This window comes from Anguilla rostrata, chromosome 1, assembly GCF_018555375.3.
Source record: "Anguilla rostrata isolate EN2019 chromosome 1, ASM1855537v3, whole genome shotgun sequence".
Taxonomy (NCBI): Eukaryota; Metazoa; Chordata; class Actinopteri; order Anguilliformes; family Anguillidae; genus Anguilla; species Anguilla rostrata.
Window position 1 is genome coordinate 35,158,923 of NC_057933.1, and position 12,013 is coordinate 35,170,935.

At 39.5% G+C, this 12,013-nt stretch overlaps 1 long non-coding RNA gene across 1 annotated transcript in view; it reads left to right on the forward strand.

The window, feature by feature from the left end:
* Positions 1–10,093, forward strand: part of LOC135255135 (uncharacterized) — a 34,477-nt gene extending 24,384 nt beyond the window's left edge. Inside the window, exon 3 of the long non-coding RNA XR_010330086.1 lies at positions 3,759–10,093. This is a non-coding gene — a long non-coding RNA (uncharacterized LOC135255135). The remainder of the gene's footprint in view (positions 1–3,758) is intronic.
* Positions 10,094–12,013: the final 1,920 nt, after the last annotated feature.

Below are 12,013 nucleotides of genomic sequence, written 5' to 3' on the forward strand. Positions count from 1 at the left end.
TGCAAGAAACCTCCACAGATGAAAATACAGTTTGTTTCCATTGTGTGGCACAAAGTAATTGTCACCTTCTGGCATGTTTATCAAAGCTAACCAAAACAGCAGACAAAATAAGAAAATAACCTTATGCTGCCATTATTTGGGGTGTTTAAATGGCAGGTAAATGACTGAAGGTTTCTATGTTGGACAAGTCATCAGATCTAACAAGTTAAAATAAGACTAATACATACTAGGTATTTTCGTGTACACTTTATTATGAAAAATAATGCAACTCCTGTTAAAGGAACATGACTGGACTTGCATACACAACTAAATTTCAAAGGAAGAACCATTATTTAAGCAATGGCCATGAGTCGAAAAGCTTTTGTCTGAATATGACATTTCATTTGAAGTGATCCAATTATTTCAACACTTATGTTTGGTGTCTAGACTAGATATTTATGTGATACGACTCATGTATGATACCACAATTTTGTTCTTTGAAAGAGAGTACTGCTGGTTGATTTTCCATAACAAGTTCACAGTTCAAGTGATAGCTGAAGACTGTGCTGTCTATTCTAAGCAATGAATGATATGAAACATTGATTACATAGAGACTTTAAAATGCAAAAATCAAGTATGAAGCATCACATTTGGTTTCAAAATTACACTCTGAAAAAGCTTTGACCTCCCCCCACATGCTAGGCCAAGGGTAATTGCATTATTACATTCAAACCATGCTTAAAGCTACATGAAATGTTTATTTTATATATGTAAGCATCATTTTCAGATGCATCTTTCGAAATATTTTCAGGTTAATTTTCTGAACTGGGCCTTTGACGTGGAATATTGACCCTTTCATATACATTTGTAGTACATTGCTCCTTTGTGGAACCCTTGACTGAAGTTGACACGAGATTGCCACTAACTTACCAGTCTGATATGCAAAAAGGCTTTTGTTTAGCTGTATAAATGAAAATTGCTAATCAATTTTCCCCCTTATTTCATGGCCTGTGGTTCCTGCCCCACCCCCACCAGCTGGTTAATCATGCACAAGCTGAACACTTCATTACCCAGGACATGTTTGCCCCTCAGCTCTTTCTCGCTGGTAAATTAGTTCTTTCTATTTATACAGGTAAGGCAGGTCAGAGGTCCCCGGGTTGGGAAAGGTAAAGGGATGAAATTAATACAGAAACCAGGCTCTTCTGGCTGCGAGCCTCCCAGAAGAAAACCCTCCAACTTAAACAGTCTCATAAGGAGAACTGAATTGGCTCCATAGGAGAGCAGACCTTTTTGTTCTTGTCTAAGATTGCTCCTGCTGCGCACTTTCTTTGCCACACGGCACTGTGTGTCCTTTGAAGGCAAGAGCCGTAATCTTAAGGCATGCTCCCTGCTCCTGTACTCCCCCTCCACCAGGTGCCTCTCCAGCTTTTACTGCCTGATTGTGAAATTTTGGACGTCTCTCTTCCTCTTATGTGATAATGAAAGTGTAATGGACAAAATGCCGGTTCTTTTGCCATGCACAACCAAAAGGTCATTCCATTCTGTAGAGGTCTGGTCTTTGCAGGAAGCTCCTTCAGTATGAGAAAGGAAGTAATATTTATATTGTCTAATGCTGAGTTGTGAGTTTTGTTTTTTTTGTAACAGATAATGTTATAAGACGAGGCAATGTAATAACCTGTTGGGTAATGAATTAACTTGAATGGATAACCAAATAACCTTTCCAGTTAATGTTTTATATTACATTATTTATAAGGAAGGTAAAAACCTCTTAATTAATAATGTAATTACCTCAATTAGTAATGCAATATCTAACCAAAATCACTGCTTCCACTGCCAGAGAAATAGCAACACAGTGTAAGTCTGGGTCACACATATATAAATACATATTACATTGTGTTAATAACAAATAAATGTACATAAACTTCATCTACATTATTTTACCACTGAAATGATTAATTTCTTAAGGAAATGGGGCTCAATACAGGACACATCTGATTCAGAAAGATTATCAAAAATTATCACATGCAATAAGCATGGATTTTTTAGACAGTTTTGAAATCTGACAATAATGCAGTGCAGTCCATTAAGGAGCCATGTGTCGGGCAAATAACCTCTACAAATTGTGTGTTGTAATCTGACAATTATGGAGGACAGACAATTAAAACATATCCATTTTAACAATCTTCAAAAGTAGGCACAAAGGAATGCAGGAGATATAAATATATAAAATGTAACATTCCTGCTACCCTCGACCCATTACAGTTTGCCTACTGTTCAAATAGCATCGTCTACAGATCTATCTCACTTGCTCTGCATACTGGTTTAGTACACCTGGAAAAGAAAAATACCTATGTCAGAATGTTGTTTATTGATTATAGCTCTGCTTTTAATACAATTGTCCCATCCAAACTGGTGTTGAAACTCCTTGGTCTGGGTAACTCTATCTGATTTGATTATATTTGATTTCCCGTCTCAGTAACAGTTTCTTTCCACAGGCAGTCAGGTTGCTGAACAGCTGACGCTCCCATATGCACCACACATTGCACTTTGCTGTTGTATGTACTGTTATCGTGTGTCCCTTGTGTTAAGGCAGAGACAGCCAGAGCACAAGTATTTCATTGTATTTTTAATACACATGACAATAACGTTGAACTTGATTACCTCATGCAGTGATCAAATGGTGCAAAATATACTACAATCAATTTCATAATTAATCAGTGTCATAAAATTCATTATTAAATCATGAATACGAACTCCAATATTAAAAATTACAATACTGACCACTGATGTAACAACATGTGTAAGTTCTTTGAGGTGGTACACTCAATAATTTATCCTAATAAGGGTGAGGTTCAATAAAATAGAATTTATGAAACAAACAAACAACCATCTAAACTAAAATACTAAAAAGGAATAAAACAATATGAAAAGGAGTCTAGTGTGTTGTGTGTGTGTGGCTCTAGTCATGTGTGTGGCTGAGAGAACAAAAGCTCCTCTGTTGGAGCGAATTATGAATCAGCTTTTAGCATGGAATCAGGGGAATGGCGTGTACAAAGGGTTACTGAAATTGGCTAGGTCTTGCTAATCTCCTTGGCTTTCTGATTATATGTGACCATATATTGAGTGAGTAGATATTAGTGCAGGAGAGATGCATGCACAGATCTTGGTTAAAAGGAAGGGGGATTGTAAGCTAATATTAGGTCTGTGGGCTGGACGGCTGTAGCCAACTAATAAGCAATGTGATATAATCTAAACACAACACTACCTACAACCAGTAACATACTTTTTAGAAAACAAAGAACAAACAGAAGTTGCCTAAGCAAATTAATGCCTGGATGTGTGTCAGTCTTACTGTGGGAGCACAGCATCTGTTTGGTGCTGGTTTGTAGCACTGTCGCCACACAGCAAGAAGGTGGGTTCGAATCTTGGCTTGGGCCTTTCTTTGTGGAGTTCTCCCCATGCCCACATGGGTTTTCTCCAGGTATTCTGGTTTCATGCAGGTCAGGCTAATTGGTGACTCTAAATTGCCCGCAGGTATGACTGTGTGAGTGAATGGTGTGTGTGCCCTGCGATAGATTGGCGGCCTGTCCAGGGTGAAATCCTGTCTCTCGCCCAATGCATGCTGGGATAGGCTCCAACACACTCTGCGATCCTGCCCAAGATAAGCAGGTATAGATAATGGATGGATGGATGGATGAACTCTGACTTGGGCACCATATCTAGATCTCCATAGTGCTGTCTGTAGAAAAACCCTGTGATTCTTCCATCCTTTTGGACAGTCATTTCTGGAGCTGGAAGCTGTGCTGGCTTGCTGTCGCAGGAAGGTACGTAGACTACACGTGTTTAACTTGTTGCTGTTGCAGGACGATAGCAACAGATAAAGTTAGTAAACTAATCCCAGGATCAGTTTCTTTAGCTCATGTGTAGTATAGCTAATAGGGGGCGAGGGAGATGCCACCATTTGTATTTGTATCGGTATTTGTTCAACTAACAAAATCATTTGTATTTGTATTCGAATAGAAACTGGAAGTGGGTGGAGTTTAACACAGAAGCTACATAAAATCCCAGTACCTGATTTTTACCATTATAATCACTGGCACTGCTATTGTTGAGATAGTAAAGCACTAAAGTCATGGTTTTACTATGACATCAATAATAATTCAGTTTAACAACAGATCATTTGATTTTCAAAAGCTGTATTTAACAAACAATGACTTATATGTTATATAGCCATAACAGGCTTTTATAACACTGAGGTAAACAAACAATCAAATCAAGTTTTAAACATAGGCAAAATGTTTTTATAAAGCAAAACATAGTTATTCATCCTTACTCTAAACTGCATAGTGCAAACTGCATGAACCCTACCACTATCCCTACCTGAGGGATACATATTGCAAGTCAATTATAACAGAAAAAATGCTTTTATAATTGAAAAAATAGTTCCTCAACTTCATTAATGAACTACTATATGCTATGAACTCCTAATGAAATAAAAAAACTACAGAATGTAAGGCTAACATGTTTTGTTGTTTTTTGCTTGTTAATACTTTTTCTCCTCTCTTTGTTGAAGTCCCACTTTACCTGTATGTTTGATTTGCATATATTTGGATAAATCAAAGAAAAAAAAAACACTTCACTGGGTGGAATACATCTTTAGCTATTATGCTCCTACTCAAACTTCCCCAAGCTGTATTTTGTGAAGACAAACTCCTGCACATGAGTTTGGAGCAGTCTAGAGTGATGGAGAGACATAACATCCCTGCTATACTAGTGTTACGTCCCCGTTGGTCTAGGGGTACAGGGGAGTAACAAAATGACTGATTATTAAAGATTAAAGTTTATTTACACAATTAATTATCTATACAGTGAACAAACAGGAGGGGAAACACTGGGCGGTACCAAACAAAAGAAGATAACCAAAACAGAAATATATAAGCTATTAACAATTCTAGAAATGAAAGAAACTAACTAACTGAAACCCGAAAATCTTCCGAACCTAACTAACTACACTGACTATTCTAAACTGAACAAAAAAACATACAAGGGTGGTACACGCCCGTATCTATATATATATACACAAGTGAACTAACAGTGACAGTGAAGAAAACAAACACCTACTTAAATCCCACTCCCAATATATATACACAAAACCAGCAACCAAACCAGAGACGCAAATCCAAACTCAAAGTCTTTTCAGAAATACGATCGATTACACAAGTCAAAATAGCACTAAGTCACAAGAGTATTACAGAAGTGAACTAACATTAAAATCCAAGTCACCGGGGTGTAACTGACAATGTTAGCTATTTATAGGTGTGGGTCTGTTCCTCATTGGCCGCCAGGCAGGTCCGCAGAAGAGGATTGGGGGGGAAACGGCGCACTCTTCCTTCTTCTTCACCAATTGCGGAGTGACCCGTAGCAGACCTCACGGAATAATGAGACCGACAGAAAAAAAACAAACCTGGCACGTAACACTAGTTGCTTGGAGGAAACACTTGTTAGGGGGCAGGCCAGATATTGTAGAGCCACATGAGTCAGTGCTCGGTGTGTCATAAGCCAACAACCTGTGTCTGCAATGTTTTAACTCTAAAAATACCACCTTTTTTCCTACCTACTATTGCTACGCTGGCATCCAGCATTTCTAGCATTACAGCATTGATTTCTGCACCAGCATCAACGGACTTTCATAAAGATTACGAAACCATATATTTTCCTGAAATAAGGGACACAACTGAATCAATTTCACTGTTTGTATTTCTAAATTTTGGCGCTTTTGTTACATAGGATATAAGGGAAAATGTATCTAGGCATATTAAAGGAATACTGAGTAAAGCACAAAACTTGCATGACAAAACACAAAATGGAAAGAAGTAGCTCAAGAAATACAAAGTGCAACATTTTTAAAGTAATGACAAATTCAGCACATTTCAACTATGTAAACATACATAGCCTATGCACCGTCACTTTCCTTGTATCAATTCTTCAGAGAATGCACTGCTTTGGTGGTTTTCTGGGACCGCATGCACACAAGTCAGTTATATTTCACACAGTTGTCATGTAGCAACTCTATTCAGTTTATTCAAAGTCTCAGTTTCAGTGAAAACTGTTATCTGCACAAAGTTCTAAACCTATCATTTATATAACTACAATGTCCACAATTATTTATCCCCAACCTAAAGGCTTTATCAACTTCATATCACAATTGTGGTGAATTTCATGTGATTATATGTACAAAATTAGTTTCGATAGTTTTTGATTGGGACATTTGTATCAAAGTGCCGGTCATTCAGTTCCTGAATAGCGTGCCAGAGTGGACAGCAACACGTTCACACATGAGTAAAAGCACCTGTTGTTTATTGTCTGGCAGGGGGTTTTATGAAGAAAATGGCACAAACTGACAGTAAGAAAGAAAATGGCACAAACTTAATATATAAATGGTAATTAGCAAAAGATAAATTCCGTACAGACATTAGGAAGATTTTATGCATTCATTCAGAGAGTAGTGAATGTGCAGAATAGTCACGTAGTAGAGGCAGAAACTATGGGGATTTTCAAGACTAGGCTTGATACAGTGTTATATAGTATCTAGTCTGTAGGTAATCAGAGCACTAATTTAGTCAGGAAAATGGCAAGCATTGTTGGGCTGAATGGCCTGTTCTCATCATTATGTTATGTTATTTCTTTACTACATTTTTTTTATTTAAAAAATGCAGGTATTTTAAAAACAAATATTTAGGGAAGTCTAGGAAGGAGGAGGATATAGCATTTACGGCATTGGGGTAGTTTTTATTCCCAAATAATATAAATCAGTCCCAAAGCCCCATGGTGTAGTTCTGGCCAATTTAGTGTTAAGGGAATCTTTCTCTCACTGTCTCTCTGCAGGTGTGTGTGTGTGTCTATTTGAGAGATTTGGTACTGACTTCTGAGTGAATTGCATCAGAGTGCAAAAGTTGGGAAGAAAAGACCTGAATCCAAATAATATTTGCCAAATTCGAGAGGAAAAAAAAAACATTCAAGACAACGCATTATTCAAGTGTTGCCAAATATGGTGTTTGTATTCAGCACCAACTCTAATAACTAATATGCTTTAACCTGCTTTGCCATAATGTCTTGAGCATACATGCACATTACCAGAAACCTGGCTGCAAAGTAGGTAATAGCAAATTTCTGCACAGACAAAACTAGATAAGATATAGCTAGTTTTATGTATATTTTTGTATGTTGTTGAAGACAATACAGATTTTATTCAGGGAAGATATCAGCACAATGTTGTCAACTGAAGAGCTAACTCTTCTGGTAAATTTGTATGTCAACATGATTTTAGCATTCTAGAAAAAATATTATCTTGCACACAATGGCTCCAGCAACACCGGCAACCCTGCCCAAGATAAGCGGGTATAGATAATGGATGGGTGGATGTTTTAAATGATCAAATTAAAGACTGAGGTAATCAATAGGCTCCTAGTTGTGTGACAGAGAAGGGAAAGAGAGCTAGCTTACCTTACTGCTTTTTAGCTAACAAACTAAATAACATGCAATTAACTTTGTTAACTTGCTAAAACACCTACATATATAGCCAAGCTGAAATTGTGTACCATACCTATGTGACAGGAAACAGTTTGTCAAATTAAAAGAAGATGAGTCCAGCTCCTCGATAATGAAATACGGTATTCCACAAGGATCAGTACTAGGACCAGTACTCTTCTTGCTATATATGCTACCACTTGGCAAAATTATCCGGGCACATGGCGTAGAGTTCCACTGTTATGCGGACGATACCCAGATTTATATTTCAATGAAACCTGGCGAAGCACTGCTGCTTTCACGGTTAGAGGCCTGTGTATTGTAGATAAAGGTTTGGATGCTTTCAAATTTTCTGCTCCTAAATTCAGACAAGACTGAAATGTTGGTTTTAGGTCCCAAAATATTAAGGGAGAAATTGTCTACTCTCACCTTAAACTGTGATGGTTGTTTGGCTGAACCTAATATGGTTGTTAAAGACCTTGGTGTCACCATTGATCTTGATCTATCTTTTGACACCCATATAAAAAACATATCCAGAATTGCCTTCTTTCAGCTGCGCAACATAGCTAAAATTAGACATTTCCTGTCAGTCGAGGATGCTGAAAAATTGATCCATGCGTTTGTTACGTCTAGGTTAGACTACTGTAACGCCCTGCTTTCTGGCTGCCCTAATAACTCGTTAAAGAGTCTCCAGCTTGTGCAGAATGCAGCTGCTCGTATCTTGAGCAGAACTAAGAAGTATGAGCACGTTACACCAGTACTAGCGTCACTTCACTGGCTACCCATTAAGCATAGGATAGACTTCAAGGTTTTGCTCCTGACTTTTAAAGCTCTGCATGGACGTGCACCTGTGTGCATATCGAACCTGCTCCTACCTTATAAGCCCACAAGGTCACCCGATCTCAAGACGCAGGCTACTTGGTAGTCCCAAGAATTTCCAAGAATCTAAAAGGTGGTAGGGCTTTCTCCTACAGGGCCCCACTACTGTGGAACCAGCTTCCAAAATTTATAAAGGAGTCAGACACCGTCTCAATATTTAAATCTAGATTAAAAACGCACCTCTATGCTCAGGCTTACAATCAGTTGTAGTCTGGAGACAGGGTGCGAGAAGCCTGTAGTCATAGAGCTTTGTAGGTGGCAATCCTTTCCTTACTGTCACCTGTCAATCAGCTGTGACCCGACTTTACATGGGCTGGCTCTTGATAAGCGGGTATGGTTGTCTACCCCTCATGACTGCATGGGCTCTCCATCCCTGTCCTAGTAGATATGCAGCCATATTCTACTCCTGGCGGGGTCCCCCAATACATACCACTGGCACTTACTCACTGTCTGCTATATTGCAAATTCCCTAATTGCTGTTTCCACCCTCTTCCCCACGCTGCCGGCGGGGCTCTTGCCCCAACCCTCGAGAGTGTTTTGAGAGTCGTCTGGTCTCCCTCACCTCTGCGGTCCAGCCCCTCCTTCGTCATTGCCTCCACCCTGCCCACATCTGCCGCCACCTGTTGTTCCCCATCACCGCCACCCGGCCCCACCCATCATCTGAGCCACATCACATATCATATCTTCTGCATAAACTGGCTGACATGCTGGTCACCAGTCAGCCTGAGCCGACCATAGGAGGATGGGTTTCCCCCTTGAGCCTGGTTCCTTCCAAGGTTTCTCCCCATCTGCCACAGGGAGTTTTTCCTTGCCACTGTTGCCTTAGGCTTGCTCCTGTGGGGGTTTAGGCTAGGGTTGTCTGTAAAGCGTATTGTGACAACTGTTGTAAAATACGCTATATAAATAAAATTTGATTGATTGATTGATTGATTGATAGCATTGTTTTTAATTATATTGCTAACTAGCTAGCATTCTTCATCGTGTTTGACTCACATTAATCAAACAGCCACAAGTTACCTAATGTTAGCTTACTGCTATTTATGTTTTGCTACTGCTGCAATATGCAATGACCTACCAACAGTGGTGCCAGCAGGATTCTCTCCAGACTTTCTGGTCTGTGTCTTACTAATCTTGCTTGCTAACCAATCTCCATCGCAGGTTTGAAAAAATGACAGTACATTGAATCTGACTTAACTGAGTAGGAGGGGTAAATCAAATGTTGATGTTCAGTCATATTATAGTGGCACAAATTGTTCTTGTTTAAAACTGGACACTGATTGTAAAGAAGATATTTAGCCTCCTATCATGTGAAATTTTGATATTTTTGTGCTCTGCTCTCATATCAACACCAAGCTACAGTATGTCACCAAAATGATGAGAGTCCTGAAGAAATGGAGGCAGCTAGACAGTTGCCTCCCTTGCACAGTGTAATGACAGAATGTAATTATGCATCATTGATGAGAGAGGGTGCAAAGTATCACAGTGCAATTTCACTGGAGGACTGAACAATTAAAAATGGAAAAACGTAATTTGCCTCTAGTGAGATGTAAAAATGTGCTTTTGAAGGAATTTTATTAAAGTTTTTATGGATGATTTTTTTTGAGGTGGCGCTGCCTCCCTTGCCTGCTCGCCAAAAATGGATCTGGGTGTGACTACTTTATAAACCCTAAATCCTAATAAACATGGTTGTAAGCTAATCTAAATACTAGTAACTATTAGTGCTCTATTATTGTCTACTATCTATCAGCAGTGCAGTATTGGGAATGCGATGTCGCAACAACAGTGGAGAGCACATGAGTAGAGCATATGTTACACTGTGTTGTGCCTGCAAAAATGTTGCGTGTGTAAGTAGTGCATCATGATAACAGCCTTGTGCTACCGACGTTGCAAGGGCCTGGCATATCTCCCAGATGGCCCTGTACAAGAGGAAGATGGTGCTAACATGCAAGGCATGCAATTCTACAATAGCTTGACATTGAACTTGCCCCAGTTTAATTTGTTTCCTGCTATAATTTAAGCAGGCTCATTGTACAAAGACAAATGTGAGAACACCAATAGTCATCTTACTTTAATAAAATGGATTCAATAAGTTTCAGTTCTACAGATTACATTTCTCATAGTAAAAATATTGAAAAGGTCAAATAGCGCTTTCATTTGTGGTTGAACCACAACTCTTCAGAGGAAGACTGGATCGCACACCTACCATGACGCGACCCGTCACAAGGGTAGACTTGAGGAGAATAGTGTGCAGTGGCAGGTTAATACAGCCCATTTAAAATCTCTGCACCAGGATACTGGTACCTAAGGAGGATTTCTTGGACAAAGGAAAAACACCCTCCAAAATAAACTGTGCAGCACTGGTGTCTCTCAGTATTTTAACTTCAGTATTTTTTGAAAGCCAGACTTGTCAGTCAATGACACAAAACCATCCATAAGGTGTGGCATGTTATCCTGGAGAGCATCATCCTTTTTATGGGATTGGGATGGCAGGTATGCCATTCCGCCAAGTAATGCCTTGGCGGGGCGGCATGCCCCATACCTATACGGCACAGAGAGTTTGACACTTTTCAGGGTTCCCCACAGAAACAACCACGATGACCACAGACTCTCAACCCTTAAAAACATTAATTTCTGTATGTTCTGACCCCATTTCAACAGACAGAATTCACTAACAACTAACTCACTTAGGGGATTTTGCATTTTCTCCTTCTTCTTTTTCCTGTCAGATTACATCATCTCAATGCTGCAAGCCCACAAACAATATGTCTGCCCATTAAACATTTACCTACACCAGCCAATCAAAATGTCACATACACAGGCAAGATGGACTGATATCTTTTTGTCCAAAAATATTTCCTGTCAAGACAGCTGTTACGCCTCTCAAGGTGTCTAGGGGTAGGAGGGAGTACGTAACATATAGTGAAATAAGTGTCCGGGTGAAAAGATGTTAATCAGGTCAAACAAAGTTGCAGGTGATATTAAAGGTGTTATTATTATAAGAGTGCAAGTGAAGTGATATTTACATTTGTACAAGTTTACACAAAACAAGACACAACTAGGTCACAAGGCCAAGGGACATGGATGTAGCCAAAGAAAAGAAATAAACGAAACCAAACAGCGCTAGAAAGATAAGAAAGATAATCTGACTAACTAAGAATAACAAAAGACTGTCTAACTACTCTTATGAACAAAAATACACAGTTGGCAACCACCCCTTTTCTAATGTGTCTATACAAGTTTCCTCCTGCGTGTAGCACCGGTGTATAGAGGCCTCTGTCTTACCTGCCCCAGGGCCTGAACCACACACAGACAACCACATATACACAAGCAGGGGAAACATTTACACGCACGCACAGGTCTCTAAATCTCTACCGCACATACACAACCACACAGCGAAAACGAACAGAGATCAAATGACAGAGAGACCACGAGCAGCAGCAGCCACGCAGCTTTTATCTTCAAGAGGAGGGATGTGATTGGTGGAGGCGGGACCAGGTTAACGATGATTGACAGCGGGGACAGCGAATGAGATGATGAATGGCACTCCTGCAGCATTACAAAGGGGGAAAAAAAACAACACACACGACATAGAATGGAACACACCCACCAACAAGAACGAACTTATCAG